The 22181-nt window shown below is 41.7% G+C and overlaps 1 protein-coding gene and 1 long non-coding RNA gene across 2 annotated transcripts in view; both read left to right on the plus strand.

The window, feature by feature from the left end:
- LOC137402059 (uncharacterized) overlaps positions 1-22181 on the plus strand; it is a 263439-nt gene that overhangs the window by 227575 nt on the left and 13683 nt on the right. The window lies entirely within an intron of this gene.
- On the plus strand, positions 692-11784 carry LOC137385746 (uncharacterized). Its single transcript, XR_010977800.1, has 3 exons — positions 692-801; positions 10584-10691; positions 11721-11784. It is a non-coding gene; the product is annotated as an uncharacterized lncRNA (long non-coding RNA).

Consider the following 22181-nt stretch of genomic DNA (forward strand, 5'->3'; position numbering starts at 1 on the left):
ACACTGCACTGAAAGTATGATAGTTGTGACATCTGAAACATTTTATTTACTATTTGACATAGATGTAACAAAAGTTTTGTAGAGTCGCCATACCACAAAAAAATTGTGAAAAACTTTTATTTGGTCCAGAAAGAGTAAACTTGTTGCTACACAATGCTACTAAAGTTGGTGGAATTACATCAAGTAATGTGACCTGGAAGTCATTTTTATTTAGATCACTCCAACTTTGAGACAACTTAACTTATTAACCACATCAAAATTATCAAGCTGGCAATATCCTAACAAGTCAATATACCACGTAATAAAAGACTGGATTAATAAATAGAATCACAATTTCTGTTTTTATGCTATAAAATAAAGGTGCAAAATGGTGTAAAATGAAGTAAAACATGAAAGATCCTGTCAGAAGTCTGTGTAAGTCTGGGTACTGTGGGGTTAATTTTAATCATTATTTATTCTTTCATTACCTGTCTACAGCATTCAACTTTTAAAACAACTAAGTCTATACTAAGAAATACTGTTTAGTATATACTTAATATAATCTGATGTATGAGAAGTGCATTGTTGCTTGCTAATTAAATGTCATCTCCACACGGCAGCCTTTACAAACTTTGATGTCATGATGCATATTATAGTTGACAGGGACAGTTGCTCCTCAGAATGTGCACACAAATATACCTGGACAGGCGTCTATTCAACCTACATCAAGGTCACATTTACCGCCAGCCCCAGCAAGGGCCCCTGCAAGGGTTCTTCTACCCAAGGCCCCGCCAAGGGCCTCACAAGGATCTGCATCACAAAGTATGCTCATAGTTGGTTTCTACCCAAAACTTTTAGCAACATTCGTGACAATCACACTAGTAAAGTGAAAAATTAGAAAATTTGAAAGTCTGAAATTTAAGACACATTGAAAATTCTTTATAGAATTTATTTGTGAGTTAGACTGCAGATGGATACATTAAAATGGTACTTAAAGTTTACCAGTCATTCATTGTGCTGTTCATTGTGCCATATATTGATCCTTTGAAAGATGATTATTTGTGCAAGGACTCGAAATATGAAATATCATTGTTGCACTCTGCATAATGCTGTATATTATGTATGTGAACGCTAAAGCTTACTCATAACTTAATTTACAGTAAAACATTAAAAACACTTTCAACTCATTGGTTTTCACTCTTTATGACCAAATAGTTAGTTCTTCCAATTAATCTGTAATGACAAATGTTTAACAAGAGAACAGAGCGGTGAAATTTTTTGAAGCAAATTACTTGCTATAAGAGTTCACAGAATGATGTATTTTGCGTACAACTGCAACCTTAAATACCTTCAGAATCTTGATGGGTTTTCAGAATCCTTCAGGATTCAGAAGTCATATTATACACTAAAATAGAGATGAAAAAATAGAAATTGTAGGTGTAAATAAAAATTGCAGGTAGATGAAATAAAATTAAAATTATCAAACACGAACATTTTGTATAACCATGTTGTTTGATTCATACTTTGAGTTCTACATTTAAATATCTTGATTATCTTAACAGAATTATAGCAAACCAAGGATTAAACAACTACTGCAAATGCTAAATGTATACGCAAAAAACATTATTTTATTTTTGAAAACTCTCCTCAGTCCCAACAAAGTTTTTCAAAAGATTTTCTAAGTTTTACTAGATGTATAAAAATATTGTAAAGGCCTGACCCTGGTAGCTGAGCCAGCCTTACTATCCTAACAAGCCAGTGCAGCCTGAAATCTGGGCCTTCCCCTAGTCGGCCTGTCTGACACACCTAGTGGTCTGATCAGGCCGTGGTTGTTGACCAATCTCAGGCTCGCTTAGAACCCTAATACAGCCTGCTCCCTGAGTCCCTATCTTGGCTAGTCTAGGTCCCGGTCTAGCTTACTGTAGGGCCTGATCTCTAATGCTACTGCATCTCTGATCAGGTCCAGTCGCAGCGCAGCCCAACCCAACCCCTAGCCTTCCTTAGGTATCTCTAGGCAGTTCTTATCCGGAACCAGATCAGTTCTGGTAGAATGGTCCTGTCTAAGCTACCCAGGCAGGCATAAACGTGATCAGTTCATGTGAGTGAAGTTAGTCTATTTATTATGTATATAAAATCATGAATACATGTGCAACAACAGCATCAACAGCATCGAGCTCGCAATTATCCCAATGAGGTGGCTTGCGCCTCCTCCTTATATACTGGTCTTTCTCCGCGCACTTACATAATTATTACATAACAACACATAATTGCGTTATGGCAGGCCTGTGTGGCAGGCCTAGATACAAAGTGTTATATAATAGGATATATGAGAAATTCGTACGTAGGGTTGTAAGAATGAACCCAGATATTTAAGGATAAAAGCATAACTAATATATTTGTCCAGTCCTCCACACTCTCCTCCCAATTGTTCAACCCGGGGTTAACAATTAAGGATGGTGGAGTCGAAGGAAACTTATTCGTACTGACGGGCGCAGCTCCTTAGTCGTTGTACCTCCCGCTGACTTTCTCAGGCCAGCCGGCGGTATCGTTGGTACTCTCTGTCTCTTCTAATATGTCATCTAGTTTGGCTAACAATTGCTGTAACTCTTCGTCTTCTATGGCCTCGTGGTTTGTGTTTTTCTTATCCATGTAAGCGTGGTTCAGATAGTTGCGGACTGGCTGAAGCAGTTGATTATCTCGGAGTAAGTTGCGAATGGACTGTCCAGGAGCAGCGCTAAATTTGAATGAGGGTAATGGCGGTCAGTTTCCGATGGAATCTCGTCCCTGACCCCGGTCAACTTTATCGCTGGTATTTCTCAGGCCAGATCTTTCCTGGCCGGAAATCTCTCTACTTCTGATATCTCCACGGCCTCCGTGACCTTCGCCCCCTCTCCCAGGACTTCTCGTTCTTCTTCTACCGCCCTTGTGGGTTGGTCTTTGGTGGTCAAGGCCTTTTTTAATTCTACCATCGATTCCTTCAGAGTTTGGTATTGTATTTTTCCTTCCTTGTCGAGGCTAATGCTTCCTCCCTGGAGCAGCCTCTCTATCTCTCCCACCCGGGTTCTTAGCACTTCGTATCTCTCTCTGGCCGCTATGTCGCTCCTAGCCTCTTCAGAGAGCAGTGAAATGCCCAGGTTTCTACTCTCGGGGTCAACCCGGTGGCATACTGCCTGCCTGTACCGTACGGGTGGTCCTGTTGTTTGCCGGGGCCTTCCGTCCCTCTTGATTTCGACGGGCCTCTCTGTCCTGGATAACTCTGGCTCCATCCGAGTCTCTCCCCCGGCTGGAACCGGTCTAGAGTCAAGGGGGGTGCCGAATCCACCAGCTCGGGTCCTCTGAAGACTTGGGGTCCTGGTATCGATGTCCCACCCACCTCGTCCCCTATCGAACCTGGCCTGATAGGCTCAACTGAGGCTATTGGGTCGGACTCAGGTTCCGGGTCGTCCTGCTCTACTTCCGAGAGAGCCGTCTGGTCAGAGGCATCATCGTGCTCTCCCCGAGTGCTGTGGTCCACCAAAAGAGGACCCTCTCCCTCCGTCAGGGCCTTCAGCATTCGTCTCTGGACCATATCCCTATTAGTCGTGGTGGGGAGGAGGTCCATGTTTCCTTGCCGTATGGGTGGTTGGGAAGAGGTTCTCTTCTGCTGAACTCTAAGGCGGGCAGCAGCTCCATCAGTTCCCCCCTCCTCCTTTTCCTATTCCTGGTAGCACCCCACAGGTTGGGTTGTCTAGCTGGCTCCCTGGTGGCCGGGGCCCTACCATCCGCCTCTGGGCACGCAAAGTACGGCTTCAGGCATTCTTCGTTCCGCATGGACACTTGACCCTGCCTTTCCACTTGGTAGGTATTGTTGGCATGACATTAGGTGATCGTATACGGCCCTACATATTTGGGCTGCAACTTGGGGTTCTCCCCCCTTCTTTGCCTCTTGTTCACAAGTAATACCAGGTCTCCTACCTCAAACAGTGGTGGCTCCTCGTCATCCTCAATCCGGACCCTCATCTGTCGTTCATGAAGGATCTCGTAAGTCTCTTCCAGTCGATTGGCCAATTCTAAGACATAGGGCTGTTTGGCCTGACTGTCTGCGGCAGCTGGTTCTGAGAGCTGGTCAGGCAGTCAGAGTTCCCTACCCATCATCTTAAAATTGGCGGTCTCTCCCGCGGCGGAATGGGGTGTGCCCCGGAAGGCCCTCATGATTTGGGGTAGTAACAGATCCCATTTGGTCAGTCCTCTGCGTAGAAGTAGGGCTCTCAAAGAGTCTCCTAGGCTCCTGTTGTTTCTCTCCACGATACCATTCCCCTGGGGGTGGTGCAGGGTGGTCCGCGTCTTGATGACGTTCCATAGCCCACACAACTTGCTCATGAGCTTGGATTCAAACTGGGCCCCTTGGTCAGAATGCAACTCCTCGGGTAGGCCAAAATAGCAGAACACCCTTTCATCTAGGGTCGTGGCTACCACCGGGGAAGTTGCATCCGGAATCGCTAGGGCATTTTGCCATCTAAAAAAGTGATCACTAATTACTAGGATCCATTTATTTCTCTGGTCAGTCTCTGGCATCGGTCCCACCAGGTCGACTGCCAATTTCTGCCAAGGTCGTCCGGTATATAACCGGAGCCTACTTTTTGCTGCGTGGTTCCCCCGGCTTTTGCTACCTGACAGACCTCACAGGTTTTGATGAGGCGTCGCACGTCTGCGTTCAACCTCGGCCAGTACCAGTTTAGTAGTAGCCTTTTTGCCCTCTTGTGTACCCCTGCATGGGCCAGTCTGTGCGTCTCCCAAATCACCCAGTTCCGGTCTGCCCGGGGGCATAGGGTACACCATCTGGGGTGGCCGTTCGCTGCTAGCCTGACTTCCACTACACCGTTAGTCGACAGCCTCATGGCTTCCCGTCTTCTATGTAGAATCCGGAGCTCATTACTCCCCAGGGTTAACTCTTCCTCCGGTAATTCCTGGTCGCTTTGTATGGCCCAGTACATTCTAGCCACGGCTTGGGTTCCTTCCACTTGACTCTGCACCAACTGGCAAAAATTTCGCTCGCCGGGTAGCTTGACGGCCGCCACCGTGCTGGATTCTCCCTTCAGCATGGCTTGTTTGCTCGAACCCCCATTTCTTTCCTCTATCCTTGTGCACTGCCGGCAGTTCTCCGGACAGGCTTGCCGGCTCAGTCCGTCGGCGTTTTCGTGTTTGACTCTCGGCCGGTGTTCCAATTGATATGTGAACTCCGATAGGATCTCCAGCCACCGGGCCACCTGAACCGACGGTTCCCTTCTTTGGCACAGCTATCTCAGAGAGGCATGGTCCGTATGGAGTACAAAATGCTGTTTGTACAGGTAAGGCCGGAAGTGCTTGACGGCTTTTACCACCGCCAGGAGTTCCTTACGGGTCACACAATAATTTTGTTTCGCTGGACTAAGTGTTTTACTGTAGTAGGCTACTACCGTCTCCCTACCATTCTGGTTCTGAGACAACACAGCTCCCACCCCCACATTTCTGGCGTCGATGTCTAGAATATACTTGTTCTTAAGATTGGAATATCCTAAGACGGGTGCTGGGATTAGGCCACGCCGGAGTGCCTCAAACGCTGATTGTTCTACGTTGCCCCACTGTCATGGTTTCCTCTTTCCTGTCAAGACAGTGAGTGGCTTGGCGTTAGTGGCGTAGTCCTTTGGATATTGTCTATAATATCCGGTGGTTCCCAAGAAGGCCTGTAGTTCCTTTACTTTTTGGGGAACTCGCCATTCCACCACTGCCTTAGCCTTATCCTGGTCCGTGGACACCCCTTCTGGGCTCACTACATGGCCGAGGTATCTCACCTTCTCCTGGAGGAGCTCGCACTTGGAAGGTTTTAGCTTTGGCCTGGCAGTTGCCAGTCTCTGGAAGACTTTCTCCAAGCGGGCCAGGTGAGTCTCGAAGTCGGGGGCAATGACGATAATGTCATCCAGGTAGAGCAAAAGAGTTTCCAGTGGAGTCCTTGCAGTACCGACTCCATCAATCTCTGGAAAGTGGCGGGGGCCGACGTCAGTCTGAACGGCAGCACCTTTCACTTCCACAGTCTGCTCTGCGTTGCGAATGCAGATCTTTCCTAGGCCTCCTGATCCAAGGGCACTTGCCAGTACCCACTGGTCAGGTCTAGCGTGCTAATAAATCGACTTCCTGCCAAGGCATCCAGGCTCTCGTCGATTCTTGGAATCGGGTAGGCGTCCCGTTGGGTTATGGCATTCAGTTGCCTGTAGTCAATGCAGAACCTCCATCCACCATCCTTTTTCCGTACCATGACCACCGGAGGGCTCCACGCCCCATTAGCAGGCTCAATCAGGCCCTTCTCTAACAATTCGGTCACCTGTCTGTCTGCCTCTGCCTCCTTGAGGGGTCCCAACCTGTGATGAGGTTGTCTAAAGGGTCTGGCTCCTTCTATCAGCGGTATGCTATGTTTCACCAGATTAGTTCGCCCTACGTCACCATCGTATTTACTGAATACGTTTTGGTATTTGGCCAGCAGGGCGGCTAGTTTCTGTCTCTCCTGGTCGTGTAAACAACCTCGGACGGCCTGATGGTATAGTTTGACCAGATGCTCAGGCACTACTCTCCCGGCGTGTACAGCTGCACAACCTACTCCAACCGCCTCGGTGTCGAAGTTTTCCCGTTCCGACCAGAGCTCGGCCTGCACATCCTCTGCCCTGATGGCGGTGTACGAGCCTATCACGTGTCCGGCCGCCAGCTCTATGGGGTGACTGCCCGGGTTCAGGCATTGCACGGCCACATCACCCTGGTCTCCGGGTTGATTTAGGCTACGTGCCACGGAAAGGTGCGAGTTGGAGCCCTCTATTATACTCACTGGTACATAATATCTGGCCGAGATTCTTCTCGCCACCCTTACCTCGAACAATGGTGGAATGGTGACCTTCTTCCAGGTATGCACCTTAGACACCATTAGCCTGCCGTACTTGTCTGTGCAGGTGAGCTTTCTGTCTCCAATGGAGATGACCGGTTAGTCAAATTCCATGTTGCATCGGTGTGAGATCAGGAAGGGCATTCCCAGAGTGGCATCCTCGCTGATCTGACTCACAATGAGATTCTTCTCAATCGGTACGTCGCGGATTCTTCCGGTTAGTCGGATTAGCCCGTAGAGCTGGAGCTTGCTCCCGTCCGCCATGAGTCCATACCGGTCATTTTCCTCTAGCTGTGCTTTAATCCTTTCCGGCATCCTGTCAAATACTTTCTTAGACAACAGGTTCGTGTTGCAGCTGGTGTCTATGAAGAAAAACAGGTCTTGTCTCTACACTTTTCCCGGCAGGAAATAGCTTGACTTATGAGGCTTTTCAAAGGCCCCAATCTTTGGTAGCTCCCCCATTCCGCAGGCGTTGTTATACGCCTCTTTGGAATATTTTTTTTGTGGATGACCCCGAGGCCTGTCCGGTGGTGGACTCTCTTCGAGCTGGTTTGCCAGGCTTTTCTCGGGAGTAGCTGGCATTGTGCTCTCCCCGTACCGGCCTGTCGGACCCGACACCGGACTCAGGCGTTGGCCTGGGTCTCCACTCCGGAGGGGGCCAACTTGGTTTGGCTCTCGTCTCTCCTCTAACACAGATCCCTGGAGGGGGGGGGGGGTAGGCTCGATCAAGCCCTCCCCATTCCTGGATCTGCAACACCCTGGTCTCTAGAAGTGCTCCACCATGGCTGGGTCTTCTTTTGCTCCCGATCCGGAGAGTACAGATCTCTGGAGAGGCTCAGCCTCTGATGAGCTGGCTCTCGCTCCCGATCTGCCCTGTCTAAATCTCTGGAAACGATCAGCGCCGTCTGGGCCTTCTTCCCCTGGCCTAGGTCATTCTTGTTTCTGGGAGTGTTCAACCGAGGCTAAATTCCCCCTCCTTCCCGATCTGCGCTTAGGTCTCCCGAGAGCTCCAGCCGATGCCGGATCTGCTCCCTGTCCCGACCCTCGCGGCCCAGATCTCTTGAAGTTGTTCATTCTGGTTGCACTTCCCTCTAGACTTCCGACATTTTCCGAAGTCTCTCGTAGTCTAGCCCGCCTCTGGATTTGGCGGATATAATGCCTTTGGGCCTGTCGGGCCGCCTGTGGCGACTCCCGAGGATCCACCTCCTTATCTCCTTCGTCTCCGTCTAGACCCTCTAGGCTCTGGTACGGGTTATAGGTGTGAACCATTCCCACCAGAGGCCTGCGGGCGGGAGCCACCAAGTTTGCGGGGTAGAGCCAGCCTTCTGGGTCCACCTCTGCCTTCATTCCGCCTGCCTCCCTCAGTTTTCTGCGGTTATGAACTCTTGGTGCCCTATTGCCGCCAGTAGGTTGCCCTACTGCTGCGGGCGGTAGGCGTTTCCTTGGTTCGGTATCGGGGCGGCGCTGCCACTGGTCTGCTTCCTGGGCAGTTCCTCCTCCAGTGACCTGCTAGATTGCACTCCCAGCACTTGATCACCCCTCTTTCCTGTGTCACCTGCTGCGGAAAAGCCCATGGCTGATTGATTTGTGTTTTCAGGTCAGCCACCTCTCTCTTTAGGTCTCTCATCGTTGCCAGGAGTGCCCCTAGCGGGTCAGGGGCAGTTCGGGCCACTACAGCCTGCTCTCCAAGAGCCTGCTCTTCTTCGGCCTGCTCGAATCCTTCTAGCTGAACTGCCCTTATTCAGGATCTCATCGGGTGGTTCTGCCTGGTGGTCATATCGGGCCGTATCTGCAGGTACTCGTTTCCCGCTCTCACGGCGGTCTCCAGGTTGGAGGTGGGTACTGCCAATAGGTGTCTTTGTAGGTATATGTTACCTAACGACCCGCAAAAAGTGTCCACCGCCATCTCCTCTTTCACGCGATCGAATAGCTTCTCGAACGCAATACTCGTGAGTTTTTCTATTCGAGTAGCATGCTCAAATAATGTAGTGTGATGTTCTTTCCTCAGGCCTTGTAGCTCAGTTCTCGCTTCCTTGGGGGTCATGCCAAACCTGGCCCGGAGGTTGTTAAATATTACCTGCAGCGTCTGTCCATGTCCATATTCCTTGGCCTGCTCTCTCAGCCTTCCTCGAATGCGTAGTAGGGCGGATCTGGCTCCCCAGTCGTCCGCGGTAGCCACATCATTGAACTGCCCTATGAAGGCCTCCACATCACCGTTCCCATTGTACTCAGGAGCCTTGAATGTCTCTCTGAGTACTGGGGGTCCCTGATTCTTCTGCACCTCTTGGTTAACAATCATTCTCTCCAGTGCATTCGTCAGTCGCTCTAGACCATCTAGTCCTTCCCTTTGGGGGACTCCCGGTCGTTCCGTGCTGCGAGTGCGTCTGGCCATGATTGTGCCTTGTTAGTCCTCTTTGTGGGTTTATTCTATCCCACTGCTGCCACCAGTGTAAAGGCCTGACCCTGGTAGCTGAGCCAGCCTTACTATCCTAACAAGCCAGTGCAGCCTGAACTCTAGGCCTTTCCCTAGTAGGCCTGCCTGACACATCTAGTGGTCTAATCAGGCCGTGGTTGTTGACCAATCTCAGGCTCGCTTGGAACCTTAATACAGCCTGCTCTCTAAGTCCCTATCTTGGCTAGTCTAGGTCCTGGGCTAGCTTACTGTAGGGCCTGATCTCTAATACTATTTCATCTCTGATCAGGTCTAGTCGCAGCGCAGCCCAACCCAACCCCTAGCCTTCCTAAGGTATCTCTCAGGCAGTTCTTATCCGGAGCCAGATCAGTTCTGGTAGAATGGTCCTGTCTAAGCCACCCAGGCAGGCATAAACGTGATCAGTTCGTGTGAGTGAAGTTAGTCTATTTATTATGTATATAAAATCATGAGTACATGTGCAACAACAGCATCAACAGCATCGAGCTCGCAATTATCCCAATGAGGTGGCTTGCGCCTCCTCCTTATATACTGGTCTTTCTCCGCGCACTTACATAATAATTACATAAAACACATAAATGCGTTATGGCAGGCCTGTGTGGCAGGCCTAGATACAAAGTGTTATATAATAGGATATATGAGAAATTCGTACGTAGGGTTGTAATAATGAACGCAGATATTTAAGGATAAAAGCATAACTAGTATATTTGTCTAGTCCTCCACAATACTGATGATTTATTCACCTTAAACATGCTAATTTAACAGAAAGGCACAAGGAAGTTCTTTATTAAACTTATATATTCATTATATGGTCAACTATGATAGCATGTTTAAAAAGGACAAAAACCAAATACAAGCATTGCTTCACAAACACGCTATCTGCCAACTAAAGATAATATCTGATTCTGCCTTGCCAATGTTTGTTTGCTTCCTTTGAATGTGCAAAGCAAAATGAGTCTTCTCAGTCTATGATTTCCTCAAGATTGGCGAGGGTATTTTGTCTACTGAAAGAAATAACTCTGTTAGTTTGCTTTGGTTCTTTGATAAAATTGATACTGGCATAAGTACTCAGTAGTTGATAGTTAAATATAAGTGTGGTTGACAACAAAATCAATTTTTACCAAAACACAAACATAGTAAAAAAAATGATGTCCAAATATTTCATCTTATTTTGTCTATTTTAATAGTTATATGTTGTTGATTTATTAACTCTACAAGCTGTTTTATTAGAACTATTGCATGCAACTAAAAAAAGTTTGCAAGTTACACATTATATTGGAATTACAGATGTTGTTATAGAGAAGAAGAAGTGCATTGTGGTTATCATCATTATCATCTGTCTGTTTGTTATATTCATTGTTGGAGGATTTACCTTCATGGGAAAGTATTTATCAGGTTAGTCTAAATGCAAACTACATATGCACATCTACCAAAGTCAGTCAGATATGTAAAGTTATTGGTCTTGCTTACGCTGTATGTATAGACAGCTTTATTAAATCATTCTCTATCAGGTATTAAAAGTTGTTCAGTATTTCTGACTAAAGCGTAACTGTATAATTTAAATTGCAAATCTATAGTCATTTACTTATCTTAATTGTGTTTCAGATACAAGCAGCGTAAAAAACCTTTTGGTCTTTTTAAAGAAGATCCATTACGCTTGTGAGAAACTAAACTTAAAACTGTAATAATTCATGTTGGTATACTTGATGACAGCAACTACAAATATATGGCTATAGAGCCATTTATCGTTATTGTACAGATTAAACGCATTGCTGGCAGTGCCCAGTGAGACAAATAAAATGAGTGGAACTCTTTTGAAACAATCTAGCCATCTGGCGTATGTTAGAATAGTTGAACCATTAGTGGGCTAATTCATGCTGTTGCAGCTGTATTTATAAAGCATTTGTATTAATACCAGCAAGCCAGTTTAAATTTTTATTCGCTTTCGAAGAACTAAATTCCTGATAGCTTAGAGCAAATAATAAAAATACATTATTACAATAGAAAATAAGCTAAAAGATATCAACCCATAATTCAGTATCTGTAGAACAAGATATACAGCTTTACATCACTCTCACTGCTAGCTTAAACTTTAATAATGGCCAGCGCCTTGTCCTATCTTTCTAAATAGTGCAGCTGCCAGCAGTCCAACAGTTAGCATTTTCAAGCACTTTTATAGCAGGTGTAATTGCTTGTGATAGTATAGGCATTCTGTGTGAGGCTCCTGTCCTGTTATCAGCTAATTTCTATTAACAATGCATATATATATATAAAAGTATATGTATCATTGATTGACAGTTTATAGAATCTACTTATTTCAACTTTATGAGGATCGTGAAAAACATTGTTTTTTTCAAAGTAAGAACAAAATCTGAGTTGCTTCAACCTGAAATGTGTTTTGATTGCATTTTCTTTTACTCGCAGGAAAAAGAGACTTTTCAGAGAATCTAGAAACTTCTAGTACCACCAAATTTGTTTACACTGAAGATGTGAAGCGCCCAGCATTTGTAATCTTTAGTTACACAGCCCATGAATACCTGTCATTGTGAAACAAAAGAACTCATCATGTTAATCAACTTCTATATTAGTATTTATGTATCCTGTCGTAAGAGCATTATACACCTCTTACAGAACTACTCATCCCCTTTTATTTAACCATTTTTGATATAATTAGGAAACAGCTTTCTGGACTCTTGGTAGCCTGACACGCCGATTTGTTATTCCAACTTCCTAACACCTGCTATTTTATTGCTTAGCATAATTGTTATCTGCTTCTTTGTACTTACTCGCTTACTTCCTAGGAAGCTTTGCAGCGCCCAATCGTCTGTGATCTACGGATGTAATGATTGCTTGACTGATTAGGCAAACATATATAAGCCTGCGTAGATCAGAAACAATTCGAATTCCATATTTTACTCACGCTCTACGTATCACTCTGCTCTTGTATCACTCTTTATATTTTTAGACTTGCGCAATTAGTATCAGCCATTGACTTGATTAGCCTTCATATATTTTATGTTTTTGCAATTGAAAGTTTGAATTTTTAATAAATATAATCTGTTTTTAAGTTTTCAGCTAAAACAAACCAGTCTAATTCTTGACATTAAATCTACACCTGAAATACAGTCCTTTAAATTCGCAAACCATAAACCAACTACTTGAACCACCAATCCAGCACTTATAGTTAATAATCCTTTTAAACAGAGGGTCATTACAATGGTCCCGCGAACCGGATAGTTGGCAGAAAATTTCAATTTTAATTGTGAAAATTTTTCCTAACAAGTGTATTAAAAATCATGTCTTCTCCTACGACTGAGGATATTTTGAATAGCTTGAAAACATTTAAACAAGAAACTAATGGAAGATTTGAGGAATTGGAAGAAAAGTTGTTAGTTCAGCAAGAGCGGAGTATAGGTAAATTACGTGAGGAAGTCGATGAAACTCTAAACCGACTTGAAAGAACTTTTGGAGATATGGTAACTCGACTAAGCGACACTGTGCAGAAAAGTTCGATCTCCTTCAACAACAAGCTGAGGCTACTCGCAGGCTCTGAAGCCAAAACAACTCTCGCCAGAACTCCGACCTTAGGAGACTTATCCAATGAAGCAGACGATGCAGACGGTAAGTCAATTATTTCTGAAAACTGTTTTAATTCGAATCCAAAAGACTGGTTAAAATTTTCATTAAAGTGTTTTAATGGCGATTCCGCCGAATTGACATGGCATGAATTTCTGTGCAAATTTGAGACAAGTTGTGTTTTCAATTCAGTGCCAAATAGCAGCAAAGTGGCTGTGCTGGGATTTTATCTGCAGGGTATTCCCAAGACATACTATGACGAGATCATTAGCGATGATAAGTCGATAGAGTTTAGTGGACTGTGCATAAGACTTAGGACTAAACTAGATGCTAGTCGCGGCTCTGATCAAGCTGCGCTGGAGGTATCGGTAACTCACCAGAAACAGGGTGAGCCCGTTAAGGATTATTACCGGAGGTTTCGGCAGGTGGTGGCCAATAGTGGAGCACGCCTTTCCGACCCATTTGTATCATTACATTTTAAGCTTAATTTATGTGATAGCATTAGAGAAAATATGCTTACAGTTTCAGAAAGTTCAATAGAAAAGCTAGTAAAAATGGCATGTTCTGTAGAGACTGGTCAACAAGCAATTAATAGACTGGGCAGTGGCAAAAGTAAAGCTGCCGAAACTAAGGGGTTTGACATGCCACCTCAAAACCGAAATTTTGAGAAATCTGAAAAGGGGTTCAAAGGTCAAAATAACCCATATGATTCATATGAACATCTGCAAAAATTTGGTTTAGCGTCGCGTCATACAGGTGCTGCAACACGGCCCCCATATAACGTTTTCCAACATGGGCCGGAAGAACCATTTGTGCACAACCACAAACCACCCGATCATTTTCCCGTTTTGAACAATGGTTGGCAAAATTCAAACCAATACTACGACATTCCAATGTATTCGCCGCCACCATACCCGCAGCAACAAAGGGGGCCGACTCCACACCATGACCGCCAAGCATACCCTACTCAGACTAAACCACCTGCCAGACGACCCCCGAATGACAATATGGCTTTAGACAATTGTGCAGTATTTGATTGCAATTCTTTTGTCGAAGTAGTTGATTTTGTTGTGGAAGAGAATAGTGACAACTCCGATGATTTGTGCATTTACTCATTTGATATAGACAGTGACATTGAGCCAGCTGAGACTGATAGTATTTGTGCACAGATTAACTCTAAGAATGCCATCACACTGACTGACCCTATAAGCAATAAATCAACTATTGTTGACAGGCGTAGAGCGTTTCCTAGATTTTACAACCAAATCACTGATGCGCGAACACTACTCACACTTTTGATATTGTTTGTGTCATGTGGTGTAACAAGTGGTCAGAAACCTATGCTATGCAGAACGGATCACGCTATAGCCGGATTTAAATTTCCTGAAATTCCTGTTTGCATACTTCCTGATGTTGGCGCTGTACACAAACCATATGAGCTGAACTTTGACTTGTACAAAAGAAATTTAGTACATTACTGCACCAGTGCTTTCCACTGCAAAATTGTAAAATTGGTGATTGTCATATATGCAGATTTTGTTGTGCAGAAGTCAATTTATAGAACCCTCATGGTACATAATATAGCCGTGCTAGCTGCTGATCTTGCGCACGTGTCACTAGCAATAGTATGCATAAATAGAACAAAGACCAATGCTTTGATAGACAGTAGCGCTCATACCAGCGCGATGAGTCATGAACTCTGTAAGCAATTAACCTTGGATAAAACGTTGAAATGTAGCTCTAGATCAATTAGATTCGTGAGCAACCATGCAGAAAAAGACATAGGTCAAGCATACCGTAAACTACATGTTGAAGATGTAATCGAAACCATTGGGACAATTTTGGTTTCAAGTGACTGCCCATATGCATTAATTATTGGAATGGACTGTTTGAGTAAATTTGGATATGTCGGCATAGATCATGGCTCAGCAAACCTATGGCTTAGGATCAACGTGCCCTCGCAAATAGATGCTTTAGTTGCTAATGGAAAGTATTAGAAATAAGACAATAGTTTTATTTTTTACTTCTAAATATATTTTGATATAGAGATTATAGTATCCATTGAGTATTTTATTCGACTTTCTAAATTTGAATTGCGCAGTACCACAATTTTTGCTAGTATATAATTTTGTTTGTATTCCCATTTAGCTATTTTGATACTTATCAGGAATTTCTTCCTATGACATGCGAGCTGGTCCCCTAAAAAGCAAGATGATTATTTCTCATTCTGATACCTTCCCCTTTCAAGCATTTCGTAACCATGCTTTGAGTTTTAGCCTAAAAACAATGATAGTGCTCAAGCCATGACGCAACACGTACTTCCTATATTACACCGGAGTCCAACTAACTGAGCTAGCTGGTAGCCAGAATACCAGTCCCATCTGGAGTTTGGCAGGGGTTGTGATATTTCTATAAGCAACCCCTAAAGCAGGTACTTTATCCTGTACTCAGAAATGGCAAACTCCTCTGCTAAAAGTTTAATGACAATGTCAAGAGACCCATTGAGCTGCAGCTGCACTGATTACCATTCGCATATAAAAGGAACAAGAACTGTTGTGCTGGCGCTAGAATGATTTATGTTTAGGAAATATAGACACACAGATATTTGGAGGAGTTGCCTTCCCACATTTGCCCCCTCTCAACTATACCATGGAAGATACAGCTATCAACACTATTTCTACGACAATTATGAGGATTGACACTGACTATAACCACATTCATTCACCTGGCGAGTTTCTACGCATATTTACTTTACTTCAAAATGCCGTCACATTAATAACCAACACTAACTACACATCTGCACAGCAGATTGCGATTGAAGGGGGAAAGGAGGAAACATTAAATTTAACTTTATATTTAACTCATGGCATATAAAAAAAAAAAAAAAGTTATTGAGTCTATAATCTATATTGAACTATATTTCATTGAGTCGAGTAGACAACCCCTTTATTTAGAATTGATTTGTAAAAGCTTTATAATTCCTATTTGATAGCCTACCCCGTTTTGAAGTAGTAATAAAATGTTTTTGATACAGAGGTAGTGCAAAAATATGGATTATAAGGTTTACTTCTATAAGGTCAAATATAACATTATATTAATTAGTTGCATACTTTCTGCTGCTTCACTGTTATTGTAGATCTGCATGGACACAGCACCATTATTGTAAAGGAAGGACAAATCCGACGTGTCAATTACCAATAGTCCAGAAACTACCAATAGTCCAGAAACTACCACTTTAAACTTCAACTACCAAGAACGAACAATGATTCTTATACAATTAATTTTTATCCGACAATGGAAGCCACACTACACGGACATCACCACACGGAATGTGTACCACAAATTATTATACTCTAACTGTCTATATATACCTATATACATTTTTTATTCTTTACTATTCTGGGACAGAATGGGTCTCTAAGCTATATGTAGAGCTAGAGACTCATTGGCTGGGGAGGTGTGAAGCGCCCAGCATTTGTAATCTTTAGTTACACAGCCCATGAATACCTGTCATTGTGAAACAAAAGAACTCATCATGTTAATCAACTTCTATATTAGTATTTATGTATCCTGTCGTAAGAGCATTATACACCTCTTACAGAACTACTCATCCCCTTTTATTTAACCATTTTTGATATAATTAGGAAACAGCTTTCTGGACTCTTGGTAGCCTGACACGCCGATTTGTTATTCCAACTTCCTAACACCTGCTATTTTATTGCTTAGCATAATTGTTATCTGCTTCTTTGTACTTACTCGCTTACTTCCTAGGAAGCTTTGCAGCGCCCAATCGTCTGTGATCTACGGATGTAATGATTGCTTGACTGATTAGGCAAACATATATAAGCCTGCGTAGATCAGAAACAATTCGAATTCCATATTTTACTCACGCTCTACGTATCACTCTGCTCTTGTATCACTCTTTATATTTTTAGACTTGCGCAATTAGTATCAGCCATTGACTTGATTAGCCTTCATATATTTTATGTTTTTGCAATTGAAAGTTTGAATTTTTAATAAATATAATCTGTTTTTAAGTTTTCAGCTAAAACAAACCAGTCTAATTCTTGACATTAAATCTACACCTGAAATACAGTCCTTTAAATTCGCAAACCATAAACCAACTACTTGAACCACCAATCCAGCACTTATAGTTAATAATCCTTTTAAACAGAGGGTCATTACAAAGACGATGATTGGACAAGTACAACCTCTGTTGTCGCAACAGCTGAAAGCACCCACCATGACTCCTTTGTATCCTCAACACCTTTTTCCAATGACAGTGCAGCAATTGGTGACCTTCAAGCTTGCCAGACCGCAACAAATCTGACTCGTAGCTGGAGGATGGATCACAATGGATCAGACATAAGACCAGGATTTGGGCCACATGCTAATGACGGATATGCCTGTGACTTCCATGAAAACTTGAAATGGTTCCGGTTTACAGGAGAAGCAGGTAAATCAATCAAACTTAAAAATATACTCTATAGTATAATTAGTTATTATAATTTATCATTATGAAGCCATTTCGATAGTTTCTTTTCATGTAGTTTCACTTTTACAGACTGTTGCCTGATTAGCTTTTCTCTATTCATATATGTAACTTCGAATAGACAGAAGTTTTTTAATTTCCATAACAAGTAAAGTTTTTTCAGTGAAGGCAAAGTGGTTCATCAGAAGATATGCAAAGGAAGCTGTATGTATGTTATTTGGCATCAGTCACATATTTAAATACTTCAGTTTGATAAACGTCCTTGATATACGATTAAGCCTCATCAGTGCAGCTCAGAGCTCAGGCAAGGGACACAAATCCCATTACCAATGAGAGTTGGCTTCCTGCCATAAAACAACTAAGTTGCCTCATAGATATATATATATATATATATATATATATATATATAAATATATATATATATATATTATTTGACATCAGTCACATATTTAAATGCTTCAGTGGGATATAAGTCCTTGTGAAAAGCCTGCAGACATTGCAGAACTAAGTTGAGTTGATGCAGTGAAAAGCTGTCAATGAATTTTTGTCTTTTAGTATTTTATAATTCAACATAAAATAAATTCCTTTTCTTTACAAGTAGAATACTGTGTTCTATTGCGATAAGCAGCAATAAAATGAAGCAGCTATAAACTTTTCTGCATATGCAGAGTTGCATCAATGATATACAGCCCCCATAATGGGGGCTGTATATCATTGGTTGCATCAAGCAGCAAACAGCAAATACATTATAAACTGTCCTTACTTTTCAAAGGCAATCGTCTCCTAAACACCTGTCCGCCATTGAGAAGTTGTGGAGGATTCTACTCCTTTTGGACTGATTCAAAGATGCCTCAACAGGTTGGAGCTGTATTTCCTATATTTGTATATTCAAGACACGCGGAGGAGCCTGAAGGGGACTGCAAAGAGATTGCTATAGATGCAGTTGTAGTAAGATGTTCATGGGACACTGATCATGATTATATATACAATATTATTGGTAAAAAATATGAACAATGCGTAGCAACACTTTGTGGCATGAGGTGAGTCAGAAGGCTAAACAATCTCCAGAATCAAATTGTATAGTACATGTGATAGCCTCATTTTTGCACACAACATGCTTTCTAGGTCTACCAGAAACAATTACTTTGCTTTCTTGTAACATCCATAACAGTGCAGTAGGTGTAACAGTTTCAACTAAAAACGATAAAAACAACACAAATGATGATGAGGTAATATGACTAAACATTCCTTCGTCTTAATACTAATTGATGTTTTTGTGTTCTTTTTTTCTATTTTTAATGGTTGTACCCAGAATTATTATAAAAGAAAATTATTTCATCAATACACGAGGCTTTGACAATGCAGACACTCAAGAGAAAACTTCAATTAAACATCAGCATGAACATTTGTCAGTAAATCTTTGTTTATGCAATGTAAAAGCTTTAAAACAATGATTGCTATTTATTTTTGCATATGCTCACATGAATGAGCACATGTAACAGAGGGTATATGATCTTATGTACTTATAAGTTCAGTGTGAACATGAAGGCGCACATGTAACAGAGGGTATATGACTTTATGTACTTATAAGTTCAGTGTGAACATGAATGCACATATGTAACAGAGGGTATAGGACCTTATGTACTTTTAAGTTCAGTGTGAACATAAATGCACACATGTAACAGAGGGTATAGGACCTTATGTACTTATAAGTTCAGTGTGAACATAAATGCACACATGTAACAGAGGGTATAGGACCTTATGTACTTATAAGTTCAGTGTGAACATGAATGCACACATGTAACAGAGGGTATATGACCTTATGTACTTATAAGTTTCGTGTGAACATGAATGCACAACTGTAACATAGGGTATATGACCTTATGTACTTATAAGTTTCGTGTGAACATGAATGCACACATGTAACAGAGGGTATAGGACCTTATGTACTTATAAGTTCAGCGTGAACATGAATGCACACATGTAACAGAGGGTATATGACCTTATGTACTTATAATGTAAGTTCAGTGTGAACATAAATGCACACATGTAACAGAGAGTATATGACCTTATTTACTTATAAGTTCAGTGTGAACATGAATGCACATATGTAACAGACGGTATAGGATCTTATGTACTAATAAGTTTAGTGTGAACATGAATGCGCACATGTCAAGAGGGTGTAGGACCTTATGTACTTAAAATGTAAGTTCAGTGTGAACATGAATGCACACATGTAACAGAGGGTATATGATCTTATGTACTTATAAGTTCAGTGTGAACATGAAGGCACACATGTAACAGATGGTGTAGGATTTTATGTACTTATAAGTTCAGTGTGGACATGCATGCACACATGTAACAGAGGGTATATGACCTTATGTACTTATAAGCTCAATGTGAACATGAATGCACACATGTAACAGAGGGTATATGACCTTATGTACTTATAAGTTCAGTGTGAACATGAATGCACATATGTAACAGACGGTATAGGATCTTATGTACTAATAAGTTCAGTGTGAACATGAATACACTCATGTAACAGAGGGTATATGATCTTATGTACTTATAAGTTCAGTGTGAACATGAAGGCACACATGTAGCAGATGGTGTAGGATTTTATGTACTTATAATGTAAGTTCAGTGTGAACATGAATGCACACATGTAACAGAGAGTATATGACCTTATTTACTTATAAGTTCAGTGTGAACATGAATGCACACATGTAACAGAGGGTGTAGGATTTTATGTACTTATAAGTTCAGTGTGGACATGCATGCACATATGTAACATAGGGTATATGACCTTATGTACTTATAAGTTCAGTGTGAACATGAATGCACCCATGTAACAGAGGGTATAGGACCTTATGTACTTATAAGTTCAGTGTGAACATGAATGCACACATGTAACAGAGGGTATATGACCTTATGTACTTATAAGTTCAGTGTGAACATGAATGCACTCATGTAACAGAGGGTATATGATCTTATGTACTTATAAGTTCAGTGTGAACATGAATGAGCAAGTTCAACATTATGTTAGTAGCAAAACTAATCTTGGGAAATATTAGCCTGTAACAGCAATTGCTGGTAAAGTTATATGTTGATAGCTTTAACAGCATCTTGAATTGTTCTATGTTAGTGTTATGACCTAAGGTTAGACATGCCACATAGATTGTGAACACTCATACAGTAGCTAGAGTCATATTAGACTTTCCTATTTTAAGCTAATAGCTTTATAAAATTTATCAAATCAAAATTCGATAGGATTTCATCATAAATTTAAGCTTGTCTTGGACCTCTGTGTACTGAACCATGTAACAATATTGCAGTTAAGCCAAAGATGAAGGCTGATTCCATTACAACCAAGTTAATAAAATTGTAAGTTATTTGATAACTTTATTAAAAAAAATAACTAGAAAACTATCGCCTCATTTCATTTCAAACCAATGATGCTATATACTCATTAGACTACAAGAAATGTGCGACTGCATGTGAACAAAAAAGAGCAATGAAAAAGGTTTGCCATTGTTCATGGACATTAAAATTTCACTCACATGCGGTCAAAAAAGTCACATCTCTTTAGCTGCAAATCTGGAATTGGTGACATTTAGAAGAAGTATTAAGATCACAAATTGTTTCATGTTATTTACTTATCGGTTTTTGTAGATCAACATTTTTCCTGCAACTCAATAATAGTGCATATTTTATATACAGTCTTACTAGCAATACATTTGAAGGTAAGAAAAAAGCAGTGAGGAGAATGTAAAGCAAACATGGTATGTGGTTGCTGATGTTACTTGTGACAATATTAAATGTTATTTATGAGCTCAATACAGAAAGTGTCAAAATAGAAATATAGATATGCCCTGCAATGATCAACATCAAACAATTTACACCGCTTACAAGGAGAGACAATCCGACAATCTGATTCCTAAATAATGAATGATAATTTTGACAGAGTTGATTACTTGGCAACTTTATTTTCTCTTGAATTGCTAGAGCAAATAGTACGCCTATAGTTGTACTATTTGCTCTGGCAATTTAGAACTATGCAAGAACAAGAATGTGATAGCATTCTTGTTCTTTTCCTTGGAACAGGCACTATGCCTAGCAATTTCGTTTCTCCATTTTGATATGACAGGTAATACAGCATATTCTTTTCTCTCTTCCTTTTGTATGACAGGTAAAACTGATACTTTTCTCTCCTTTTCTGTCAGCTAATACAGCTAACACAGCAAGTAATTTTCTCTCCTCCTCTGATATGACAGTTAATATATACAGCTAGTACTTTTCTCTCTTTCTTTGATATGACGGGTAATACAGCAAGTACAGTTCTCTCTTCCTTTGATATGACAGGTAAAACTGGTACTTTTCTCTCCATTTTTGATATGACAGGTAATACAGCAAGTTATTTTCTCTTTTCCTTTAATATGACAGGTAGTACAGCAAGTACTGTTCTCTCTTCCTTTGATATGACAAGTAATACATCAAGTACTCTTTTCTCCTCCTCTGATATGACAGGTAATACAGCTAGTGCTCTTTTATCCTCCTCTGATATGACAGGTAATACATCAAGTACTATTCTCTCTTATTTTGATATGACAGTTAATACCGCTAGTACTTTTCTCTCCTCCTTTGATATGACAGGTAATACAGCAAGTTTTTTTCTCTCTTTCTATGATATGACAGGTAAAACTGGTACTTTTCTCTCCATCTTTGATATGACAGCTAATACAGCTAACACAACAAGTATTTTTCTCTCCTCCTCTGATATGACGGGTAATACAGCTAGTACTCTTTTCTCCTCC

The sequence above is a fragment of the Watersipora subatra genome, chromosome 1, assembly GCF_963576615.1.
Source record: "Watersipora subatra chromosome 1, tzWatSuba1.1, whole genome shotgun sequence".
NCBI classification, from domain to species: domain Eukaryota; kingdom Metazoa; phylum Bryozoa; class Gymnolaemata; order Cheilostomatida; family Watersiporidae; genus Watersipora; species Watersipora subatra.